Source organism: Canis aureus, chromosome 5 (genome assembly GCF_053574225.1).
Source record: "Canis aureus isolate CA01 chromosome 5, VMU_Caureus_v.1.0, whole genome shotgun sequence".
Lineage (NCBI taxonomy): Eukaryota > Metazoa > Chordata > Mammalia > Carnivora > Canidae > Canis > Canis aureus.
In genome coordinates this window covers 49,763,248-49,788,425 of record NC_135615.1, presented here as the reverse complement: position 1 = coordinate 49,788,425, position 25,178 = coordinate 49,763,248, and the positions used below count along the sequence as shown (strand labels likewise).

Genomic DNA, 25,178 nt, shown 5'->3' with positions numbered 1-25,178 from the left:
GGCAGCTCTATGTTTAACTTCCTGAGGCAATTCCAAGTTTGCATCCCCACCAACAATTCAAGAGGGTTCCCCTTTCTCCTCATCCTCACAGAAAAAGCATTTAACAAAATATAGCATCCTTTCTTGATTAAAACACTTCAAAGTGGATAGAGGGAACATAGTTCAATATCATAAAAGCCATCTATGAAAAGCCCACAGCTAATATTATTCTCAATGTTGAAAAACTGAGAGCTTTTCCCCTAAGGTCAGGAACATAACAGGGATGTCCACTCTCACCACTGTTGTTCAACACAGTACTAGAAGTCCTACCCTCAGCAATCAGATGATGACGACAACAACAAAAAAATAAAAGGCATTCAAATTGGCAAAGAAGAAGTCAAACTCTCACTCTTCATAGATGACATGATACCGTATGTGGAAAACCCAAAGACTTCATTCATGAATTGCTAGAACTCATACAGAAATTCACCAGTGTGGTAGAGTACAAAAATCAATGCACAGAAATCAGTTGCATTTCTATACATTAACAATGAGACTGAAGAAAGAGAAATTAAGGAGTCGATCCCATTTACAATTGCACAAAAAACCATAGGATACCTAGGAATAAACCTAACCAAAGAGGTAAAGGATATGTACTCTAAAACCTACAGAACACTTAAGAAATTGAGGAAGATGCAAAGAGATGGAAAAACATTCCATGTTCTTGGATTGGAAGGATAAATATTGTTAAAACATCTATGCCACCCAGAGCAATCTACACATTCAATGTGATCTCTATCAAAATACCATCAACATTTTTCACAGAGTTGAAACAAATAATTCTAAGATTTGTATGGAACCAGAAAAGACCCCAAATATCCAGAGGAATGTTGAAAAAAAAAAACCAAAGCTGGGGGCATCACAATGCCCGAGTTTAAGCTCTATTACAAAGCTGTGATCATCAAGACAGTGTGGTACTGGCACAAAAAAAAGACATACAGGTCAATGGAACAGAAGAGAGAATCCAGAAATGGACCCTCAACTCTATGGTCAACTCATCTTCAACCAAGTGAGAAAGAATATCCAATGGAAGATGGTCATTTTAATAAATGAAAAATTGGACAGCCACACAGAAAAATGAAACTAGACCATTATCTTATGCCATGCACAAAGATAAATTCAAAATGGATAAAAGACCTAAATATGAGACAGGAATCCATCAAAATCCTAGAGTAGAGCACAGGCAGCTGCCTTTTTTTTTTTTTTTTTAAGATTGATTGGTTTGAGAGAGAAAGCAGGAGCAGACAGAGAGGGAGGAGAGAAGCAGACTCCCCACTGAGCACACAGCCCAACATGAAGTTTGATCTCATAATCCTGAGATCACGACCTGAGCCAAAATCAGGAGTTGGACGCTCAACCAACTAAGGCACCCAGGCACCCCCCAAATTGCCTCTTGGAAGAAAAGATGGAGAGAAAGAGAATTTCACATTCTAACCAAATGGTGCCGCAAGCGCCTGTTGACTTCTGTCCATACCTATGATCAGGGTATAACTTCACATTCCCAGTGTCACAAGTTACCCGCAAGGCCTCTGTTTTTCATACTTACAAGGGAATAACTTTAAATGGTCAATGTGTTCCCATCTTGAACCACATACATTTAATTTTGTCAGCAACTCATTTTCTTTTTGGCAGCATCCATACTCAAAACTTACTGTGTCAATTTGTTGCCAACAAGAACTGCATTTAAAATCACTGATGATTCATGGAAAAAAAAAATTGGAATTTCTATTTAGGGATGATTCCGCTTCAGCATTGAATCATGTTTTTTCAGAGCAGCTTTCATTACATTTGGAGCAGTATACTCGGTCCCCTCAGCCTCAGTGGCTCCTCTTATTTATCCCTCGCCTGAAGTCATCATCTTAGTTTCTGATGCTAAAATCTGTTGCTATCAAAACAATTACGCTGTATCAAAAGACCAAAGGATAATGACTTCATGGATAACGTAAGTAGCAGGAACTGATGAAAATCTCAGTCACAGAAATACTATTTTCATACTGAAGTTCATAATTTCATAGTAAAATGTGTTAGAGAAAGGGGAGACGGCCTGATGGGAGGAAATAATATGTCACTTGAACGTGCCTGTGGTTTCCTGAGGAAAACCTTTGTTAAATCTTCATTGGAAACTAAAAGCATGTTATGAGCTCATGATCCCTTCAGAGTGCTCCAGAAATTGCTGGACTGGGGTATAATTTCACAGAATTTATCTGTCAAAGCCTCTCAGCCTGTATCCGTACAAGGCAACCTGCAGCTCTTTCTGTATACTCTTCTCCTCACAGAAGGAGATGCCAAGATACCAAGACATCCAGGTAGGTTCACAAAAATGACCGCAAAATTCAATGTGGAATGAAATTTTCCTACTGATTGTGAATTTTGGCTGTGGTCACAAAGCAGAAAGCAATAATGACTTTGCGTATCTCACATTCTAAGAGACCCAGCCACCAGGGATACACTAGCCATATCCCCATGGCACCCACTAGCCATATCCCCTCCATTCCCACTATGTCCATGGTTCTCAGAGTTGCACATTAAAATAAGCTGAAGAACTTTTCCAAAATCACAGACCTGAGCCTAACCTATCAAATCAGAATCTCTGTGGTTGGGTCCAGACAATGGTATTCTTTTAAAGGCTACTCAGGTGATTCCGAGGCAGCAAGTATGGAGAATCAGTGGTCCACAGAACAGAATATTAAGACTATTTGGATTTAAACAACATTGGCTTACCGCGGATGCTCAGGCTTCCCCTTCTCTTTCTGGCCCCAGGTCAGGGAACGCTGCATTAAAGATGCCAGTTACTAGGTTTCCCAAAGGACCCACTCATGTACCCAAAAAAGAACCAGTACTTGGATACCAACCACATAGCAGCCGTAGACAACCAGGGAAGAATACCAACAGCATCAGTGAAAGCAGATGACTTTGGCTGTTTTCTGAGATTTCTCTTCTGGTCTATCCCTAAAGGAGCCACAAGCAGAAAAGGAAGGAAAGGAGAGAAGGAGAGAGGGAGGGTAAGGCCATACCTTCTTTACCATCAATACAAATCCCTCAAGCTAAGGCCTGGCTGGCTGTGGGTCAGAGAGGAGGTAAGCACTAAACTGGGTGTGGGACTGAAGATTTAACATAAACTGAGAAAAATCAAACTTTCTGCTATCTGAAAATGACAGAAGACAATCTGCACAAGATGTTGTTAAAGGATACAAAAGAAAAGTCAATTCAAATGAGTATGTTTGAAGGCGATGGGAGAAAAATAAACCACTTTCTATTTGAATTCCACCGAGTTGAGATGTTCAATAAACCACCTGCAACCAATACTGATACTTCCCACATGGATTCACCGCATTATAATTTGAGGACAGAGAAAGGAATGAATTACATAGCTCCCCGCAGTCCCTATTTCAGTGATTCTATCATAGGTAAGATACCAAATACTTCAGGAGAGAAAGGGGGACTTTACAAAAATGGGGGACAAGGGAAGATAACCCTCTTTCATTTTCTAGACCTAACCAAAAAGAGGAGTTCTTCCATTTACAGGTACACAGGGTGGGGCCCAGTCAGCTAGGGTGATTGGTTCCCTTGGGATCATCTTACTCTTCTTTTGAAATAGGTAGGTCAGAAGCAGCATCCAAGAATCATCCACTCTCTGGAGACTTACCTACTGAAGCTGCTAGAGTGACCAGCAACAGGATCACCAGAACAGAAGCTGGATCTTCAACTTAGCCTCTGAAACCTGAGGTAATAAGAGGGTTCAAAGTCTGTTCAGAATGGACCACTCCATATTTGTGGGTTGCTGGGGCTTCCTATAAATCTAAAGTTGCTTTACTGTCTCTGCTTAGTGACTCTCTTTGTTATTGACCTTGTGGTCAGCCTTGCTCACAGGTGAGAGATGAAGGAAAAGTCACGGAGACCTATACCCGGCTTACACAGTACAGCCCACCATGCACCACTCTGGAGCTTTGAGATTTAGCAGATGACTAAGCTGTCCTGAGGAAGACCATTTTGGCAAGTACCAGATGGTTTGATTAATGGCACATTTCTTTGTGAAACACATCAGACACTGAAAGAAGAGGAAAAGAAAGATCTCTTTCCACAATCAAGCCCAAAGCCCACTGGATGTGACCGAGAGGAATCCCACTGATTGATACTTGTATTCTTTTCAATCAACCAATTTGGAATTCTTTTCATAATCACTGACAGATAAAATCCCAAAAGGGTAGTTATCATTTCTAGATGGTCCAAAATAAAGGGTATATATTCCTTAAGACTCATTCTATTCTATTAGTGTAGCACATGCTAAATAAATCTATCTATGCGGTATACAGATGGGTGAATGAATGAATCAAAGAACAAATGAACAGAGAACATACATGTTTGAGTCAGGGCAGGCCATGAGCAATTCTGTCTTGGGTGTGGAGCCTAAGGAAAGTGGAAAAAAAAAAGAGGGGGGGACATCATAGGGGAAACAGATCTAGAAACAAAATTTACCTTATAATTTTGCCCAGAACTATGCTAGTAATAATTATTAAAGCACCACTAAGCGTCATCCCTTCATAATGAATAAACTTCAGAAGTCTCTGTTTAATGATCCAAAGTGTAAACAGCCCTGGTTTGGCCCTGAATGGTGACCCAGCCTTGGTCTTCTCATTTAAAACTGCCAGGCTTTTTCCTCCATCCACAGCTGGCAAATTGCAGAGTTTCAATATTTGAACCAGACTTGAAAACTTTATACATAATGAAATTTCAACTAAGCAAGTTCTCTGAACTCAAAGCTTTCTTGCAAATTAGGCATATCCTACGAATCCACTTTTGATAAAGTTAATGTTGAGTCCCCTTAGACAGTCGAGCTTGTGTGTTTGAGGGGTTTGACAATGCTGAATGCTGAATTTGTGATTTTAAACATGAGTTCTGGTTATTTTAAGCTATTTCTATCTCCTTGACGGCACTGTAATGAAAGAACCTCCAAGGGTGTTTTTATTCTCTCATAAGTGTTTCTAGCAGGAAAAAAAATACTTATTTGTAGAAATTTTCCATTGCCTAATAAATGTATCCATCCCCAAAAAGAATCAGTTAATAAGAGTATTCATCAATATATACAGAGTGGAAGCCAACTACCCAACATAAATCCTCATGAATCAAATATTACTTAGGTTTTCTAATTTCCTAAGAAATCAATATATAATTTAGCTGGTGATGGATGTGCAGCCACAAACCATTAACAACCTAGTTGTGAATCTCTCCAACTAAGTGTCTCCAGGCAACTGGGAACCTATCTGGATGACATAAGAAGTTCCCCTCTAAAGTTAAGATCCTAAAATGTATATTCTATTAGTCTGAAATATTACATTTGTGCCATTCCATTGGGTTAAGTAAGGCTTTTGGAAACAAACAGAACCAGAATCTACGCCACTGGGGTATATTTTCTCCCACTCTTAAGGAGAGATTTTCAAAGAATGACACCCCTATCTCACCCCATACTCTCACTCATTCCTCCCAGTGGGAGAGTTTGCCAGAAGAAACAAACTCCTATATTTGTCTACTTGCATTTCAGCTACAAACCCTCTGAAAGATGGAAAAGGACTATCAAGCATCCTAATTATACTTTTTACATTATCTAAGTACACTTTTCATTGGAGGATAACATACACATGGAAGAGTACACAACAAGTCTACAGTTCACTGAATCTGTACTGAGTAAACACATCAACAACCCCAAAGACTCCTTTGTGTCCTATCTCGGTCATCCTTCCCAAAGTGCCTTCAATACCACAGATTAGTTTTGCTTGACCTTGAAAAGTACATAAATGCAATCTAGGTCTTTCTTTTGCACCACGGCTACAAGAGTGTACATGCTGTTGTTTGTGGCTTTGATTTGTTCAGCCTCTGCTATGTGATATTCCACTATGTGAATATACCACCTCTCGCCCATTAGACTGTGGAGGGAGATGTGAGGTATTTCGAGTTTGGGGCTAACTCGAAGAATGCTTGTACACATTTTTGTGACATACACACTAATTTCTGTTGGCTTCCTAACTAATTGCATTTTGACTACTGATAAAGATGAATCAAATGGAGTTGCCTGCCAGGGGACTGTTGATTTGTTGAGCTCATACCCACTGAATGATACACCGCAGCATCTTTCATTCCTATGGATTCGTTCCAGAGTGGAAAGAGGAAACACTATGGTCCACAGAGAATTGGATCATAACTGTGCTCAGGCAGAGAAAGAATGACATGAACAGCCCAGTAGGCTCATTTAGCTCAGATGAGATTTTGTGAGAGAGAACAGAACCTAGTATGAAAGAAATGAGCTGTATGATGAAGCTAGATTTGATGGAAGGGACCAGAGTTTTTGGAGGGTTACTTAAAGCATGAAAGCTTGCATCCCACCTGCTATCTGCCTGGCGAGACAAAGAGCCTGGAGACTAGTATGAAAGGTTGGAGGCTTACCACACTCTGTTTTGTGTGGGTTGTGTTGTTTTACTGCCTTTTTGTTTCAACAAGTCAATGGGGAAAGAGAAAACTGCATCATAATGTGTGCTCAGGCACACACAGTCACTGTGCCAGAGATGTCCACAGATGGGCCAGGGGGCCACCCTACCCAGCGAGCCAGGCTAAAGACAAACCACACAGCAGAAGCCTGTGTGTCAGGTCACAGTGGCACAGGAAGCATTTTTGATAAAGAAGAATGTCTTGGGACACCTGGATGGCTCAACAGTTGACCGTCTGCCTTTGGCTCAGGGTATGATCCCAGAGTTCTGGGATCAAGTCCCACATCGGGCTCCCTGCGAGGAGCCTACTTCTCCCTCTGCCTATGTCTCTAACTTCTCTCTGTGTCTCTTATGAATAAATAAATGAATAAATAAAATCTTAAAAGAAAAAAAGAGTGTCTTACTAGTCCCTTACTTTCGCCAGCCCTTTGGCAGGCATTCTGACCTAGTCACTCTGAGCCGACCTAGCTCCTACTCTAAACATCAAACTCAACATTGTAGCTGGCTACAAACACCTGCAAAAATTATTCTGTGAATAACTCCAAGCAAAACTAATCATTGTAAGTATTGATAAAAATGACTTTCAAGGTTAAAAAGCACTGCCATTTATAGATAAGCTAAGAGAACACACAAGCATCACATCACCACCACACTTGGCATCCAGTACCCTCCCACACACTGAGAAATCGGCCCTGATTCCTGGGTCCAGACCAGAAGAACTCCAGATTCTTTTGTTCAACAGATTCATTCTATTTATTGAGTATTTAATTTGCACCAATTATGAGATCACTAGCAACAGAGAAGCACTTTCTCTGGTTAGATATCTCTCCTCTGAGTACCTTTTCATAGAACTTCACTTCTCAGAGTGTCCCACAGAACACTTACCTTTCAAAATGCTCTGCTGCAAGATGGTTTTGAAGACAGGTAACTTTTGGAAACCCTCCCTATCATGTTCCTTTTTCATAGCTCCATACTGTATATGAATATATTCAAGGCTCTAAGAACTTCTGCAATAAATAAGCATGTTTAATTCTCTTTAACCTAACATCTGCCAAACTTATTTGATCTGGGAATTCTATTTATATGACACAGTATTTGTGGGTCATAATTTGAGAAATGATGTTATGAAGACCATTCATTAAAGAGACTGCATTAACTCATCCAGGAAGGTTTTTCGGATGGCCTTCACTACAACTAAATGCTCAGAGGAGAGGCCTGGGTTGGCAGTTGTTCTCAAGGACTCACTGGGTAGCCTTGCCTTCATTTGCAAATAATCAAGTTCCTCTGTGTTCTGCAAAACCCAATTTCCTTATCTATAATATGTACAGTACAAATTAATATACTTACTTTGAAGAACCACTGCATTAGAAATATATGTTAAGTCCTTAAAATATAAATATATATACACAACAAAAGATACTCATCATTATTACTAAGTCTATGTAAACTACAGTCTTTCTTCATAAGAGCCAATTCTCTAGATTAAGGATCCACCATAATGACATATGCACCTTTTTTTCAACTAGAGATCATAATCCTTAGGTCTTCTAGCAAGTGAGGGAGATTTGAGCATGCCCAGGAAGAAGTTGCCTCTTGGGAAGAATCACCTTCCTTTTAGTAATGTCCTCCTCACTTGCTAGCCAGGCACTGTTCCATAAAACTTAAAGCAATGGTGGAAATGTGGCCAGTGTCCTCTGTGTTGGACAGTGTAGTTCTAGACTCCACTCACTGGCATGAGCTCTTTCCTCTCTTCCTCCCCAAATCTGGGTCTTCCACAGGTCAGCAGAGCCCTGGGTCACCCGTACTACGGCAGGTCAGTTGTAAAGGCTGCTTCGTAATTAGGGTTGATGTGAAGTTTGGGTTGGTGACAACGTTGTCTGCTGGGTTGATATAAGGAGTGCTGGAGAAGGTTCTTGTGAAGGCAAAACCCTTGCACAGGCATAGTGTCCCACTGCCTTGTCATCGTTAACTTCTTTGGAAGTGGATCATACCCCTTGAAAGCAGCTGCTAAATGAATGTTTTGGATGAGAAGATACAGTAAGTAAGACATTACCAGTGAAAAATACCTTTGTCCCACCAAATTCATCCACTCCATGGGAGAGAATAGGACCACCAGGGAATGAAATGTTAGGTGGTTAAGTTTTGATAGAAAGAAATAATCCTGGGTATGGAGAACTGATCACACCATGGGATAATGCACTGGGAATAGCTAAGCGGCGAATCAGAGGTGGAGGTGCTGAGGGCTTAGTCTCAGGGTATTTGGGAAACAAAATCTTGAAAGAGAAAAGATAGAAGGTTCTAGGGGTGATTGTGCAGTTGCATCGAAACGGTCTTAGAATGACTCCATATATTTTGGTTTTATCCTCTCCTCTAAGTAAGCCACTGAGTTGAGGAATTTCAGGAATCTCTAAATTCTGTCCTCTTTCATTCTCTCTTCCCCAACCCCTAGCGTGGGCTACTAACTACTTTCTGCCAAACACACCACTTTCCAAGTCCACGAAGCCAGGGCATTCCAAGAGGGCTTCCAGGTTTAAATATCCCCTGTGTCAGTTAAGACCATACCTTCAGCAGAAGAAAGTGGTTTTAAATTTCTTAAAATTGGCTGCTGTTCCCATATCGTTTCAGATTTGAAGGAGAAAACCATTTACCTTCCTCAGGAATATTTTTTTAAATAAATTGCTCATTTTTATTTATAAAGAATGATTAAGGCTTTGGGGAGAAGATCTCTGAAGTTAAAAGTTTCTCTAACAAACCTTATGGCAGCTCTACCCCAGCAATGCCAAGATACTCATGTAGCCAGCTCACTTGTGTATCTCTTTGTTTAAAATTGAAGCAAAGGCTCTGGGGGAGAAGAAGAGAGACAGACAGACAGAAAGATATATACACGTAGGTATCAGAGCAGTACACCTTGAGTTGACTTTTTAAATAGGCTTAACTTCAGTACAACTATAAAGGACAGAGAATATGCAGATGATTAGGGAAAATGAGACCTTATCCCACATTAGAGCAAAATTTCACAGTCAGCTTTTTAAAAAAACAAATCATTTAAAACACTTCCCTCAAGCAAGAGTTAAAACCAAGGAACTTACATCACTGAAGCCAAAGCAGGAAGAAACAGCCAGAAAATACCACATACAGAATTCAGGCAAGGAGTTCCAAGTAGCGTTCCGACAGGCGGAATATGGATTAATCGGGGAAGCCCATGAGATCTCCTTTTCAGGAGAATTTTTAGAACAGGATAAAACCACCTAGCACATCTCCTTAGAAGTCAGGGGAAAACCAGAACAGCAGAGCTTTCTCAGGTCTCTTCCATGTGTATTGACAATGGGTTAGAAATAGAGCATTTCCATGGCAGAGTCAGTGTTAAGTGCTAGCTGCATGTCAAGCCTTCCAGTGGCCAGCTCAGGGTTTGGTTCCTGTTCCTTTTCACTGTGTGGATTTATTACAGGCAGGTTCCCAAGACACAGAAGCTCAATGTTCCTCCTGCCCGCCTCCCTCAACTTGCACTCGTGTTTGGTTTGATGAATCACTTTAATATATACTAAAGGGTTGAAAAATAAAAATCAATGTATGCCAATCAATAGACCTCTAGAAAGAAACATGGTTTCTCAGCTTTGCTTGTCTATAAAGGGAAATGCTCTTGCAGCCTAAAAATGTACTAAGTAGAAAAGACTAATAATGTAGGAGCTAAGTTGTGATTAAACCAAAGTCACCGCCAACTGGTCTCATCACAAAGTGAGCCAGGTGTTTTCCCAGAGTTCTGTGCTTTCACATTTCACATACTTCATTTCACATAATGAAGCACCAGAGAAGGGGCAACCAGAGAAAGCAGACCCACTGCAGAAAAATACTCACGGCTGGAAGAAATACAGGACTCAGATCTCATGGCCTTTGTCTCTTCCATCCACCCTATTCCTATTCTGGGCCGTCCCAAAGGGCATTTGGATCAGAAGGAACAGCTTGGGAGGGAGTCCCCATGTTGTTCTGATTTAATGGGCATGGCTAACAGATAGCCTGACCAGAGACATCCTCTACTGACTCTGATCACAGCAGAAACGGAAACCTCTCTTTTGAGATTTTTATGGATAGGAGCCCTCAAAGACTTCTTTTTGAAAGCAGAAAGTAGGTAGAGTGTGTTATAGCCTGTTCATAGGCACCCACAACTAGTATGCCCATATAAGTCAGTCCCCTGGTCTCTACCCCTAAAAGCATTCCACAATGGAAGGATAAAAGTTGACCTGGAAAGGGGAACAGGGAGGTTAAAACCAATCAAGAGTCTCAAAGTTAACAATTCACCTCGGATCATCCCTGCATTCATCTCTTGGGAATGACAATTCAAAACTAAGCCAGCTTTAAGCTTTCATGGCAGCAACCGCATCAGGACCACCTCCACCCTAGGCATTTGGCTGCATACGGAGGCAAGAAAACCCACAAGCCTTCATTATGTTCATTATGTTATGGTAAGTTCCAGAGGGAATCACTGTTGAAAGCTGAGATCTGCACCCTCTCTATAGGCCTCCATGGAAGAACCATTTCACTTAGCAAAGCCAAGGAATTCTGTTCCCACTTTTTTTTCTTTTTTAAGATTTTATTTATTTTTTCATGAGACACACACACACAGAGAGAGAGAAAGAGAGAGAGAGAGAGAGAGGCAGAGACACAGGCAGAAGGAGAAGCAGGCTCCATGCAGGGAGCCTGATGTGGGCTCCATCCTGGGACTCCAGGATCACACACTGGGCCAAAGGCAGGTGCTAAACCGCTGAGCCACCCAGGGATCCCCTTCTGTTCCCATTCTTAAGAGTCAAAATTTTCTGGAGCAAAAAAAAAAAAAAAAAAAAAAATACACCTAGCTCTCATTCCCAGGAGCCCAGCTTTGCACAATTTGTATAATTATCTGGTTCACCAATATCTCCTCTCTAGGCTTGGTAGTGCTGTCTAGCTCTCAAAGTTCTACATCTTCCAAGGTTGGTACAAATGACCCCCCACATACCTGAAACCTTTACTCACTCCACAACTCTTTCCTTCCTCCTCTTCCATGAGTTGGAGACTCTCCCTCTCCAACTCTCTAAGACATTTCTCTATTTTTCTTTCCAACCAGCAGTCTTCTAAAATACCTCTCTACCTAGAAGATGAATAATCGGTACATATGAACGTCTCCCATAAACAAAATGCCATAACCTTTCCTGATTCCAGTTACACAACTGCCATCCCATCTGGACTCCATGAAGCCTGCAATACGGCTACCACAGACCTTCCCACCATCCTGGTCTGCTCTCCCTTCCTCATGATGATGGAAGCGGCGCAGACCTCAAGCAGGCACTCCCCATCCCTGTCTTCCTTGATCTCAACAGCACTGTCCAAAAGAAGCCTGACGTGAGCCACATCTTAAATTCACATTTTCTGATCATCACATTCAAAACATAAAAAGAAAATGGGGAAGATTAACGTAAGCAACATATCTCATTTAGCCCAATGCGTCCACACTGAGATCTCAACATGCAATCAAGATAAAGAAATTATTAGCGAGCTCTTTTACACTCTTTCTCCCTATTTACTTATTGGAATCTGGTATATATCTCACATTTACAGCACATCTCAATTTAGATGTTTATGTTTTCTTACGAAGTATTTGGCCTTGATCTCAGTTTCATATAAATCATGACAGAAAAGTAGATTCACGTGCCCAAGCTGTTCCCAACAGACAAAAAGTTCTCCAGTAACTCAATCAGTTGTTACATGTAAATTATTAGTTAAAATTAAAAATTCAGTTCTACCTACAATCCTCCTTGTTTCATCAGACTTCAGATTCCAATGGCAAGCGGCATTTCTCCTTGTTCATCAACAGTACTTCCAAATATAAAACACCCTCTTCTTGGAAGCTCGTATCACCTTCTCCCTGCACGTTGCCCAGCACCCCCTAGATGTCCCCCTATGCCTGTCAGACTCTGGCAGCTGGCTCCTGCTCTTCCTGTCCACCTCTAGCTCTTGTGCTCTGGATAACCTCAGGGCTGTGTCATATGCCAGCCAACACCTGCCCTCAGAGCACGGTGACCTCTGAATTCCAGGATCTTCGGCTCTTCTCCATTTCAGATGCCCACATCCACAGCTATCTTCTAGATCTTGTCATGACCCTGAATTGGCCCACATCGAGTCTAACGCCCCATTCCGTGTCTTCACTCTAAACTTCTCATCCTCCCATTCCTCTGACTTTATGAAAACTCAATCCCCCGAGACTTCTCTTCCACCCCAGTCCACTGCCCTCACTCCCATCCTCACAGCACAGTAAGTGGGTCAGGAACAGAGCTCCTGAAACCAGACTCTGTGAGGTTGCACCCAACCTCGGCCACTTACAGGCTACGTGGCCTTGGAGAAATTATTCAACCTCTCTCACTTAGCTCTCTCTGCTGTTAAAATGAGGGGAACAACCCTGTCAAACAGGCTGTGTGAAGATCAACCATAAAGCACTTAGCACCATGTGGTCGTTATGTCAATTTGTTAAACTGGGCCAGAGTAGAACAATAGTCTCCCCAACCACTCTTTGTCCTTCTGTCCAGCCACTGGGCAAAACCACACCCATGTCACTGCTGCCATCTGCCTTCCTACTCTCTACATGGCCAACCACATCCTCCTGGGGAAAATGCCAGCAGGCTGCAAACTGGCGCTCCCACAAATGCAGTCTCTGACACCAGCATTACTGTGTGAGCAATCTGCATGTCCGCCGTCAGCTCTTTCCACCATTCCCCATGCCTAACAGGCTTTCCCCCCATCAGAAGTGGAGGCTACAACAGCTGAGGGAAGCGCTAGCAAACTTCTAATGAGAAATTTCTGGAGAACTGAACACGAGTCAGAAACTAATGGGGTTTTCTTATTATTATTTTGCTTGACTTCGAACTGAAGTAATCATTATGTTATAGAAAAAGGTAAATGACCTCTGCCCAGCCTAGCTCCTATCTAGAGGGCCAAATTTGTCCATAGACTCAAGGAGCTGGGATTTTATCATCAAAACAGAGCAGTGGTGGAGCAAAAGCAACCTAAAGAAGACTTGGAAACGAAGCTGAAGGAAGACAGGAATGTCCGAGAGAGAGAGAGAGAAAGAGAGAGAGAGGCACTTAGAGGCCAACACCACCACAGGCTGGGTAACGGCCCTCAGAGAGGCCCACATCCACAGCCCTAGAACCTGTGAGCATGACTTAAGGCAATATGCAGATAGGATTATCTGATGGATACTGAGGTGGGGAGAAGTTCCTATGTTATGTGGTGGGTCCCAAATATAATCACAAGTGTCCACAGAAGATGGAAGTTGAGGGAGATTGGAGGTTGAGGGAGATTGGATGCTGAAGTAGAAGTTGTCACAACAGAAACAAGAGATTGGAATGATGTCAGGGAATGTCAAGGCAGCCTCCAGATGCTAGAAAAGGCAAGAAAAGAGATCCTCCCTAGGGCCTGTAGAAGGAACCAGCCCTGCCACACCTTGACTTGAGCTCAGTGACACTGATTTTGGAATTCCAAACTGCAGAACTCTAAGAGAAGAAAGTTCTGTTGTGTTAAGCCAGCAGCTCTGTGGTAATTTGTCGCAGCAGCAGTCAGAACCTAATACACACAGGCCATGAGGAAAACCTCAGGTGCTCCAGAAACCTTGCAAGAGGCCAGGCCCGGCCTGTGCCATGAGGGGACACTCAGATCTGGTCGTGAGGGTCTCAGCCCTGATGCTCAGACTGGCCAACGAAGGAGACTCATCAGCGCACGCCTGCATTCAACACTGCTTTGGACGCCATCACCTTGCTCAGAGGGGCTGCTGAGCCTCCTGGTCTGAAAAACAAGATACTCTAGGTGCTCCCAGAATTAATAGACTCTTCACAAACCTCTAAGCATTGGAGACCCCAGAGAACCAAAATGAATGGGGTACGTTCAGAACATAAATCTCTACATAGATCTGTTAGGGGTCAAACTGTGTTCCCCCCAAATTCACAGGCTGGAGTCTCAACACCAGTACTTTGCAATGGGACTTTATTTGGAAATGGAGTCATTGTAGCTGTAATGAGGGAAGAGGTCACTGGTGTGGGGAACCCCTACTCCAGTATGCCCAGTGTCCTCATAGAAGAGGGAAAATCGGACACAGATACTCCCATGAGCACATCATGTGAAGATGGGAGTGCTGAGGCCACAAGCAAGAAATCACCAGGGGCAAGTCCTAGAAAGATCCTTCCCCCCCCCCCCCTCCCCCCGGCCTCAGAGGGAGCCCGGCCCTGCCGAACCCTGGGCTCCAACTTCTGGCCTCCAGAGTCCTGAGACAATACTTTGTTAAGGGCAGCCCTAGCCCATGAATGCGAAATCCTGACAGAAAGAAAAGAAACTAAAGCTGCCCGCCCCCACCACCCCCACCCCCGGAAGAACAGGCCCCAAAGAAGGAGCTGGATTCAGACGGTAAAGCTCAGCCGGGTGGGCTACAAAGGGAGGAGCAGAGACAGGGAAATGCGGCCCTTCTGGCACCATCCCCAGCCCCGCTGCAGACAGAGCCGTAGAGGACCTGGAGGACGGGGCTTCTGCTGTCCTGTGAGGCCAGGCCCCAAGGCTAGAGAGAACCAGAAGCTAGGCAAAGCCAAAGGTGGAGGTGATGGGCTGTTCAGGAGACCCTGGGGCACACGTCTTGAAAGTACCAGCCTCAGCTGCTGTGAGGGGGATTCTCTCTAAGGCAACTGTGAGCCCCAAGCAGCTCATGTGGCCGAGGCGGCCAGAGCAGGAGCCAGAGCCATGACAGTGGCGTCTAGAGTTCTCCTTCCATTTCTCTGGCCGTAGGGGGGCGCTGTGAAGACAGCCTTGGGGTCTCCTGAGATGAAGACATTCAGCAAGGCCAGGACAGTGAGGACACCGTGAGGGAATCATTCACGTCTGTGAAATTGTGCTTCCATAAATTATAGGTTTACAACCTCTGCTGTTAAGAGGGAGAAAAAGAGTGGTTTCTACTGAGAATTAGAGGGAAAAAAATATTGTAACTGAGTGAAAGAGAACGGAGCTCCTAACCAGAGGAGAGGCTCCTTGAAGAAGACAGAGATCAACACGTGGAACCTCACTAGCTTCCACCCTGGCTTCCCTCCAGTGGTGGTGGGTGAACCATAGCTCACCCCCCCACCGTCCCTGGTTATGCTCATGCCCTCCCTGAGCTTGCAGGCTCACAGAGCAGGGGTCACCTTCTCTTGCATCTAGAACAGTCCCCACATGGTCCCTGTGACTTACTTACAAAAACAGAAGCACTAAGTCACGTCAGCTCAGAGGTACCATCCTTTAAAGGATCATATACAAGGAACAATCCTTGATTACTGAGTTCTTAGCATAAGCGTCCTTAGCCCAAGCCTTGATGGGCCACAGCTGAGGGGACTCAGGGCCCAGAATATGCGGTCCAGAGACAAATTTACTGTTCTGACTTTGTTTCCCTAACTACATAATTCACCAGAAAATTCTCTCTTGTCCTTCAGTATTGAGAACATATTAATTCCGCTCCCTTCTCCCCACACACCCCACTCACTCTCCAGGGGCTCCATTCCCCAGATCCCTACCAGCCCTCAAGTTCTATTCCTTGGAGATCCTCCTCCTCTTACAGAGAACCCTCTCGTGGCTGTTTTCTTGGGAATTAGTCTTTTCTCCTAGAATTCCTCTGCAACTTTGACAATCCTACCACCAAAACAAAAACCAAACACCACTCACCCAAGTCCTCAGCACATGCAGCCTAAGGCGACGAGAGCCCAGAGGGGGTTGCAGTGTGACTAAGCAAACAATAAATAATCTTGAAGTGAATATTAAAAATCCCCTTTTGGGCAGCCTGGGTGGCTCAGCGGTTTAGCGCCGCCTTCAGCCCAGGGTGTGATCCTGGGGTCCTGGGATAAAGTCCTGCATCGGGCTCCCTGCATGGAGCCTGCTTCTCCCTCTGCCTGTGTCTCTGCCTCCCTCTCAATCTCTCTCTCTCTCTCTCTCAGGAATAAATAAAATCTTTTTAAAAAATAAAAAATAAAAATAAAAATCCCTGTTTGCCCATGCCTCCACTGGGAAGGTCTCTTGGTCCACCCCTTCCAATGCTCCACGCTGCTGCACTGTGATCCCCTCACCCACTACCTCAACACAAGGTGTGTCCTATGATGACGCTACTTCCTCCAGGCCACACCCCCAGGGCATCACCTTCCTCCCTACAGGGCTCACAGAGCTCTTCCTAAATTAAGACAGTGCCCTCCCAAAGATATTTTTCTGGTGCTCATGAATAGGATGGCAAGTTTTCCATAACGATACTATTCAGATCTGGTTAAAACTGGCTGGTTAATTTTTTTTTTTAATTTTGCCTGGTTTTCCTTATTTTTAAGAACCAATTAATGTGATTTGTTTTTTGTTTTTAGTTTACTGCTGTATTTAGCTTGAGTTCCTACTTATAAATAAACCTACTCTGGCTCACCTACTCCATTCGTTTTTGCTTTATATCATGTTTTGACAAATTCTGACAAAGTTATAAAAGAATACGAAGCAACCAACTGCCTTCACTTCGAACTCATCTTAAAAAGTTCAATTTTATTCTTGCTAATAACCCAGGAAATTGATACTTACAAAAACTGGAAAATCTTGTTTTTCTAACTATGATAAAAAAAATTGTCACTCCTACTCAAAAGTAATTATACTAACAGCTTATAAGAAGAATTTATATTGAGTTATTAAATTAGTGACAAATGTATTTTCTTCTAGTCCGGGAATAACCTATAAATGATTTCACACATACTTGGACCCCTACAGTGCCCTTAAATTCATTTCTTCTCATGGTAAATTTTTAAAAAGCAGGGAGGAGAAAAAAAATGTTTTTGCTAATATGTTTTGGTAATTTAACTCTTTCCGAATCTCTCCCACATCCTTCAGAGACCAGGAGTTGTGTATATTCCAGTCATCTCCTCAAAAGTGAATTCTATTTGAGTGGAAGAAAAAGTTTTAGTGACAAGAATACAGATGGATGTGTAGGCATTTGCATTCTCTGCCATGTTCTACCCCTCTAACTCTGAATAAGCTATTTAGCCTCTTTGAGACTCAGTTTCCCCATTCATACCTTGAAGTTCCAAGTAACTGTATCCAAAATCTCAAAAGAGGCAAGAGGGATTACCAAGTGGTAATTACTTTGATGGCAGTACTGGGTTGGCCTTTTTATCGTCTGGAATATTTTTCAACTCTGTAGGAGCAGAGTTTAACCTGCAAATTTTGGTCCAGTAGGAACTGGTGGGGTTCAGGACACACCGCCCCAAAGCAGAACACTTTGGCATATTCATTATCTTAAGGTAATGAATATACGAAAAATGAAGAAAGCAGGAAGGTCACTCTGACCCCATGTCTCCCATTCCTCCCCCACCCCGCCCGTCCTTCCCTGAAACAGGCTTGAAATTCCCAAGTGAAAGGTATTTTCCCATACCAGGGGGAAGGAGACTGCTCTTATCACCAAAGACAGGGGGTGTGGGGCTGAGACATCTGTGCAAACAAATCTTATTAAACTAACCCTTATCTTCCTGGTTACTTCTTTACCATTTACCACCTCTAGCCCAAACACCTCTGATTTGTCAATTTTTCACAAATGTATTGTTTCTTTGGCTAAAAGGTATAAAAGTGTCCTGCTCTCTTTCACTTAAAAATCCCCTTGATGAGTCAGCTAAAAAAAAATAGCAATTTTATTCATCTCAACCCTGAGTACACATATTTTTAATAAGCTTCGTGTCAAAACAGGAGGGGCACATAAAGCACATCTGCCGTCACGAGGTTGTCCTGAGGAAGGGCAATTGTATGATTGATCAAGTTTAGAACTGAACTAGCTGCTTTCTTCATGAAACAACATCTTTACTCGAAAGAATGACTGAAACTGGTTGGTGGACATTTCCCCAACAACAAATCAGTTATGCCTGTCACTTCAAGGAAAAGTGACAGTATTTGTCAACAACGATAAAAATTTGAGCTCTTAAGCAAAAAAATAGCATTTTGGAAAATTTCGATCTACCCCCAGGATACTGACAACTTCCAAATACTCAAAGACTTGGGTGATAAGATGGCTGGTGATATAAACAACTGTGATTTTTTTTTTTTTTTTACACCATGTAACAAAACATGTCAACAAAACAGGTCCTTTGGAACAACTTTGTAACTTAATGACCTAATATTTTCCAAACGTCCGATGCACCAGGCAACAAAATCACGTCCGAATAAACAACCCATGCAGAGTGCAAAACAGACCAGTGGATTTTAATATACAGAGGGAAAAAATTAATTGACATGTTCTCAGATTCTCCATCACAACTAAAGGTTAAGAAACTACCTCTTGCTGGGGTTGAGCTGAAGTTTATTATCAAAAAATATTCACAAGCTGAAGCTGCTTGCTGCATTGCCTTTACTTGCCTGCCTGAGGCCCTCACATCACACCTGCTTGACTGGGAGGCATAGTGAATATGAGAAGTACACAAGGTTCTCCCTCGGCTCTAGGAAATAAATTGTAAACTGTTAAAAAAAAAGAAAAAGAAGAAAGAAGAAGAAGAAACCAAGGCAATAAGTTGTCCTTTTCCAACCGGATGTCCAGGTAAGTTCAAACTTTCTTCACGTGCTTCAACCAACACAACGTATTACAACAGAATGAGTGTGGGAGCAGAGTGCTATACAGCTGTCTCCCTGTAAGCAGACTTTATAGATTTATAAAAAATATAAAACGATGTCACTCTTCTAAGTTATTTGTTTTGGATCAGATAGTTATTTTTCATAAAATATCTGTTTTTTATGGTAACATATAATGGATTTATTATTGTTATTCTTAAGCAAAGAAATATTTTCAGTGTCTTAATTTCTACTAGGGGAAAGATTAATAGATAAAATGAAAGCTCTTTAAAAACCTCAGTAATATTTAATAGTGTAAAATGGACGGAAACCAAAAAGGGTGAGAATTGCTCTCTAAGCAGGGGGGTTTACGTTATCAACCGATAGTTTTGTTTAATATGCAGGTTAGAAGACCAACACGGTCCTATCCCAGAGCCTATCAGTGCCCCTGCCCCTACGTGAAGGACTAACAATATTCCCCATTCATACCAGGAGCTACCATAACACAACATCTCTACTTATCTACACCATGGGCTTCTCTGCAGCCAACTGTAAGCATCCTGTGAATAAGAACCACAACTTCTATTCCCTTGTGCCTGCTAAGTACCTTTCAAATGGCAAAGAGATGATGGGTTGATTTTCATCATAAAAATATATCTCCCAAGAGGCTATGTTCTCCTGAAGATGGACTCAACCAGCTTGCTGGTAACTCAACCAATTTGTAACACTTCCACAGCCTGGGATGAAGTACACTGTGCCTCTTTTCTAGAAGCATCATTCTCTTCAATCAAAAGTGCGTGAGAAAAGGAGGACTCCTATCTAGTCAGCCAAACCAACCCAAGTTGAGTTTTTCAGTCTAGTGTTGCAACCGGATCCCCCACATCCTGAGGGCTACATTTATCACCACGGCACACTGAAACAAATTAACACAGGCATGACAAGTAGAGAAGAGGCAGTTGAGTTTAATAATCTTACATCTGTAAAGGATTTCTTACCTCTCCCTGGATTCTCAGAACATTGAGAATTCTCACTGCCATGAGAAAGGGTGGCTATTTTTACTTCTTATTAACCAATGAGCAAGCAGGCAAGGAGATGAAATCACCCACCAATGCCCATATAACAGCTTGGGGCACAGCGCAGAGCCCCCTCACTTCCCTGAAGGAACTCTGACTCCTGCTGCCATTTTGTTTTTGAAAGCGGTGGGGGGAAGACCATCAGTCATCTTTGCTCTTTTCTGGCTTCACTCTTGCTTATTGTGGGCTCTAATTCTTTGATTTGGATGCAAGAGTATTTCTTTTTTTAAATAAACTGCATCATTATCTAGAAAATTTTCTTCTTTAAAAATGTCCAGTATGTCTCTGAGATTCCTTATTGGCACCTCTATAAAACACAACTCAACACAACTTGGCCAGAAACAGGTCAACGTCACTCCATGGCATAATAATGCAATTACCTGCCTCTTCTCTTATTTCTTACCTAGTAATATGTGTCAAAGTCCTGAGGTGTAACGTACAGTGACGTGTATAACCTGGCAATACACATTCCCATATTTTCTCAATGGTTAGATACAGATCAAGTCTGGAGAGCACTTTCCAAAAATACTTTGCTGTTAGAAAAGATACAGAACCTCAAAGCCAAAACACTCCGGAATGTCAGGGCTTTCTACCCTCATGTCGCTCAATTATTCCAGGTGTCTGAAATTATCATTTGGGAACTAGCACACTAGTGATACGAATGCAGGTGGAAGGCCATCTGGGTCTCTATGACTAAGAGACGGGTATTTATAAACAGGCTCACTTATTTTTACTCCCCGGCTGTAAATACATAAGGTATCTTCTAGAGAGACCACCAATACTCCGATGCATAATTTTCAAAGACATCACAGATTTCTTTTTTTTTTTAATTAATTTTTTTTTGACATTACAGATTTCAAGCAGGGGCAGATTTGTACTCAGATCTGACAGTCCACTCTCACCGTAATCAGGTTATGACTGTTTTGCCAGGGACCTCTCACCCTCACGGGGCCACATCAAGCCACGGGTAGCAGAACGTGCACCTATACTCACCTGGACCAGCTCCCATTCCAGGATTCAGGCCTTCCAAAGACACATGTCTCGTGGAGGTCCTCTGAGATTTGTGGCTCTTTCATTTCACAAATATTAATAAGGGCAAGGAATGCTGGACTTGAGCGAGGGCTGTTTCCTTAAATCCCAGGGAGATGAGAGCTCACAATGATCTATGGAGAAGTTCCTCCTGCCCTCCACTCCTTACTGCCTTGCCCTACTCTCGGCTGTCTCTTCTGCCAAAGCCACAGCTCCATCAGACAAGGGCCTCCGGGGAAGCCGAGGCACAGGAGCTCCGGAGCTTCCCTGTTGCTGACCCCCACCTCCAGGAAGGTGGGACAGGCCTGCGAGGGCCGTGCCCTAACCACGCAGCTGACTCCATCAAGCTTCCCAGCTGTTGGCAGCAGAGGCCAGCTGGCCAACTCCTCTTAAAGTTTTCCTGGCGGCTTTAACATGATTTTGCTGCTGAACTTGGCCAAAGCAGGAGTGGGGTGTCCTGAGGTGAGACACTGAGAGGACGAGCAAGACAGACCCAGGTTCAAATCCCAACTGTATCTTATATCTGGCCCTGGTGCAAACCACTTGACTCCTCTGAGCCTCAGCTTCCTCGTATGTAAGTGGGTGACAAAAATACCCATTTGTGAAGTTTAAAAGAGGGATTTTCTGGGATCCCTGGGTGGCGCAGCGGTTTGGCGCCTGCCTTTGGCCCAGGGCATGATCCTGGAGACCCGGGATCGAATCCCACATCGGGCTCCCGGTGCATGGAGCCTGCTTCTCCCTCTGCCTATGTCTCTGCCTCTCTCTTTCTCTCTCTGTGACTATCATAAATAAATAAAAATTAAAAAAAAAAGAGGGATTTTCTATCAAGTTCCCAGAGCGAGGTCTAGTACATCAGTGTACTGCCTTTGCCTTCCATACTTTGCTCAAAGGAGAGAAAGTCAAGTCCTCCAACACAGAAGAGCCGCAGCTCTTTCTAATCCCATCGCTAGTCCTTTTGCTGTGGACTGGCCGTGCTACCCTCACTTATACAGCAGAAGCGATTACATGGGGGCTCCCAAGAATTAAGACTTAAAGCCCCCAGACTCACCCCTTCCCTTGGTAATGGAGACGATATCCACACAACAGACTGGAAAGATCAGCTGCCCCCCACACAGCTTAAACCAATGGCTCTTAAGCTGGCTACACATTGGAATCAGCTGGAAAGCTATGGGAACATCTACGGGCTCTAAAGGAGGCCTGGGAACCTGCATTTGTAAAGGCTCCACACGTGAGTCCAGCGGACAAAGGACTGAGCCCCTGAGTTCCAGTGGAAAAGCACCCGGACTGCCTGGATCTTCCGTTTTCTCCACGGAAGCCCCTGCCAGACGCCGATCAGGACGTTACTATGTTTGTTTCGCTGGGGCCGACAACAGTCCTCCCGGCAGTTATTAGGGAGAAGAACCTTGCCCTGCTCACTTACTTACATTCAAGATTTTTAACTCAGCCCGAAAGCCTCAACCACTTTCTGATCTCGTGTCCTGGAAAAACTGCCCCTCACTCACCGTAGCTGGAGGACCAAGACAGTGATGCTCCAGACTCTCGTTCTTTCCGTCGTGCCCATCCTGGGCCTCTGTGCACTTCTGATCCATGGTCCCACTTTCACCTCGAACTCATCTCACTGGTGCCCATCATTACTGATTCCAGACAGGCCGACAATGGTAACTGGTTAAACTCTAAAACATTCAAGCTTTTTTGCTTAATTGTCTTTTTTTATATTCCTCTCTCATCAAGTCAGATGCAGGTTGTATGAGAAAGGGTAAACATGGGGCGCCTTGCGGGGGGGGGGGGGCTCAGTGGTTAAGCATCTGCCTCTGGCTCAGGGTGTGATCCCGGGTGCTGAGATCAAATCCTGCGTCGGGCTCCCCTGCAGGGAGCCTGCTTCTCCCTCTGCCTGTGTCTCTGCCTCTCCGTGTCTCTCATGAATAAATAAAGAAAAGAAAAAGGGGTTCAACAGTTTCCAATTTTATTCTCTAGACTCATGTTCAGAAATCCAAGCTGTGGGGAGGCAAAGGGGAGCAGCGGCCAAGGAAGGCATGAAGGAAGTGAAGGGACGGCTCAAAAAGTAAGAGTCCACTAGGGGAAGATCTTCCACGGCCTCGGGACAGGCTGGCTGCTAGGCCCCTGGCTGGAACACCAACACCTGGGCAAGAAGTGAGGGCGCTCCAGTCAGGAGAATGTCCTGGCTTTTCCTAGACTTGCCCAAGGGATCCTAGTTATATGGAAAAAAAAAAAAAAATCGCCAGTGGCTGTGACTCCTGGGGTGAGCCACCACCTTCTGGAGGACACATTCAACTCATCCCCAGGTCACTCCGCAGAGCACACATCACCGCAGCCCAGTTAACAGATGGGTACACTGAGCCTCTGAGAGGCAGGTCACTTCATCTGAACCAACGTCAAGCTCTAATGTGTTTTCCAAGCTCAGTGTCTTTTCCAGAACCCCTCGCACAGGATTAAGCTGATTTTTTTTTTTCTTGAAAGCACAAATCTCATTCACGGTAGGATCACAGTAAAAGTAAATTAAAATGCCTGCTCCGAAGTCACAGCAGGAGGCTGGCCCAGGGGCCCTGGCTACACTGCAGGTCTGGCCAAGTTCTCTGAGCAGCTGACAGCTTAGCCAATCCAGCTGAGCTTTAGCGGACTTGCTCGCCACCTCAGTGGCCAACAGTCATTACCTGGACTCCCCACAGTCGGCAGAGACCTGCCACGTGGGCTGCTGCTTCCTTCAGGCCCAGCTCAAATCTCTGAAAGTCTAGGTTGGCAGGGCCCAACCTCCTGCCATCTCCTGCCATCTCCAGGCCCCTGTTTACAAGTTTATCCTCCCCTCACCCCGATTCTCCCTCCACGGACCTGGGACGGCCCCTGCTTCTCCAGCTAGTGGGGCAACGCTGCCTCCTCCTGGCAGGGGTGGGAAGCGCACCCGCTGCAGCACAGCCTCCCTGGGATGTTCAAGGGAAGAGCCCAGGAAGCCCCAGGGGGGCCTTCAGGGAAGTCACCGCAGGGAGTCAGGAGGGCATGATGGGGAGAGTCAAGGAAGGAGGAGACCCCATGCATCACCCCCCATTCTATGGGGTGGGAAGGGAACATGAGACTAGCCGAGCCTCAACATGCGTCAGCCTCCCCGGGCCCCACTCCCCGGGGTGCTCACTCCAGAACCCTGAACCAGGATACCGGGGGTTCGGGGTTGCTCACAGGAAGCCAGGCGGCCGAGGCCCTGATACAGACAGGTGCAGCCAGAGTAAGAGAACGCAGGCACCCCAACCCCCACCCCGGGAAGGCATCGCTGTGAGAAGCTTAGAAAAGCTTGGGCGGCTGGAGAAGCTTGGGTGCAGGTCACCGAAGAGCTTTCCTGAGACCAGAGCTTGAAGCCTGGGGGAGCGGAGCTCTGAGATGCCCAGAAGGGGGTCATGAGACGTGTGTCAGGGAGAGAAGACACACACCGGAGGGTGTGCACGATGCTGGCGGTGGCCCTGACCCCTCTTACTTGCAGTTGTTCTGAGCTGACTAAAAAAGACAACGATGAGCTGTTTGTTCCCAAAGAGTTCTTTTATCCCCCCTTCTTTTATCCATCTAAGGTCTTTCTAGAATTGTAGCTATAGCAACAGTCCCTCAATTGTTCAAATCACACTCGGTGGAGAACACTATTTTTCCACCCTCCTTCTCACCATTTGGTTCGAACTTAGGTGGGGCCGCTGGGTTTGGAAACCAGTATCCCCCGAACTCTCAAGCGCCGCTCTCCTGGGGCTTGAGCTCCAGGGCCCAAAAGAGCCTCCTGTAAGGCAGGCCGAGCAGGGGAGAGCTGAAGCATCGGAGGTGCAAGAAGGCCCAAGGCCTAGGACAGAAGCAGGCCTAACGACCACTAGGCCTCTTTCCCCATCCTCATCTCGGCCTTCTGGTCTCATCACTGACAGTCAACTCAAGGAAACGCCATCCAGGAAAAGAAGCTGAAAGTCGGGATTTCTCCTGCAAG

At 44.3% G+C, this 25,178-nt stretch overlaps 1 pseudogene across 1 annotated transcript in view; it reads right to left on the bottom strand.

Moving 5' to 3' along the window:
• Nucleotides 1–10,279, bottom strand: part of LOC144314166 (stAR-related lipid transfer protein 4 pseudogene) — a 323,954-nt pseudogene extending 313,675 nt beyond the window's left edge. Inside the window, exon 1 of the transcript XR_013379947.1 lies at nucleotides 9,608–10,279. The product of XR_013379947.1 is annotated as an stAR-related lipid transfer protein 4 pseudogene (transcript). The remainder of the gene's footprint in view (nucleotides 1–9,607) is intronic.
• Between the last annotated feature and the right edge of the window lie 14,899 nt (nucleotides 10,280–25,178).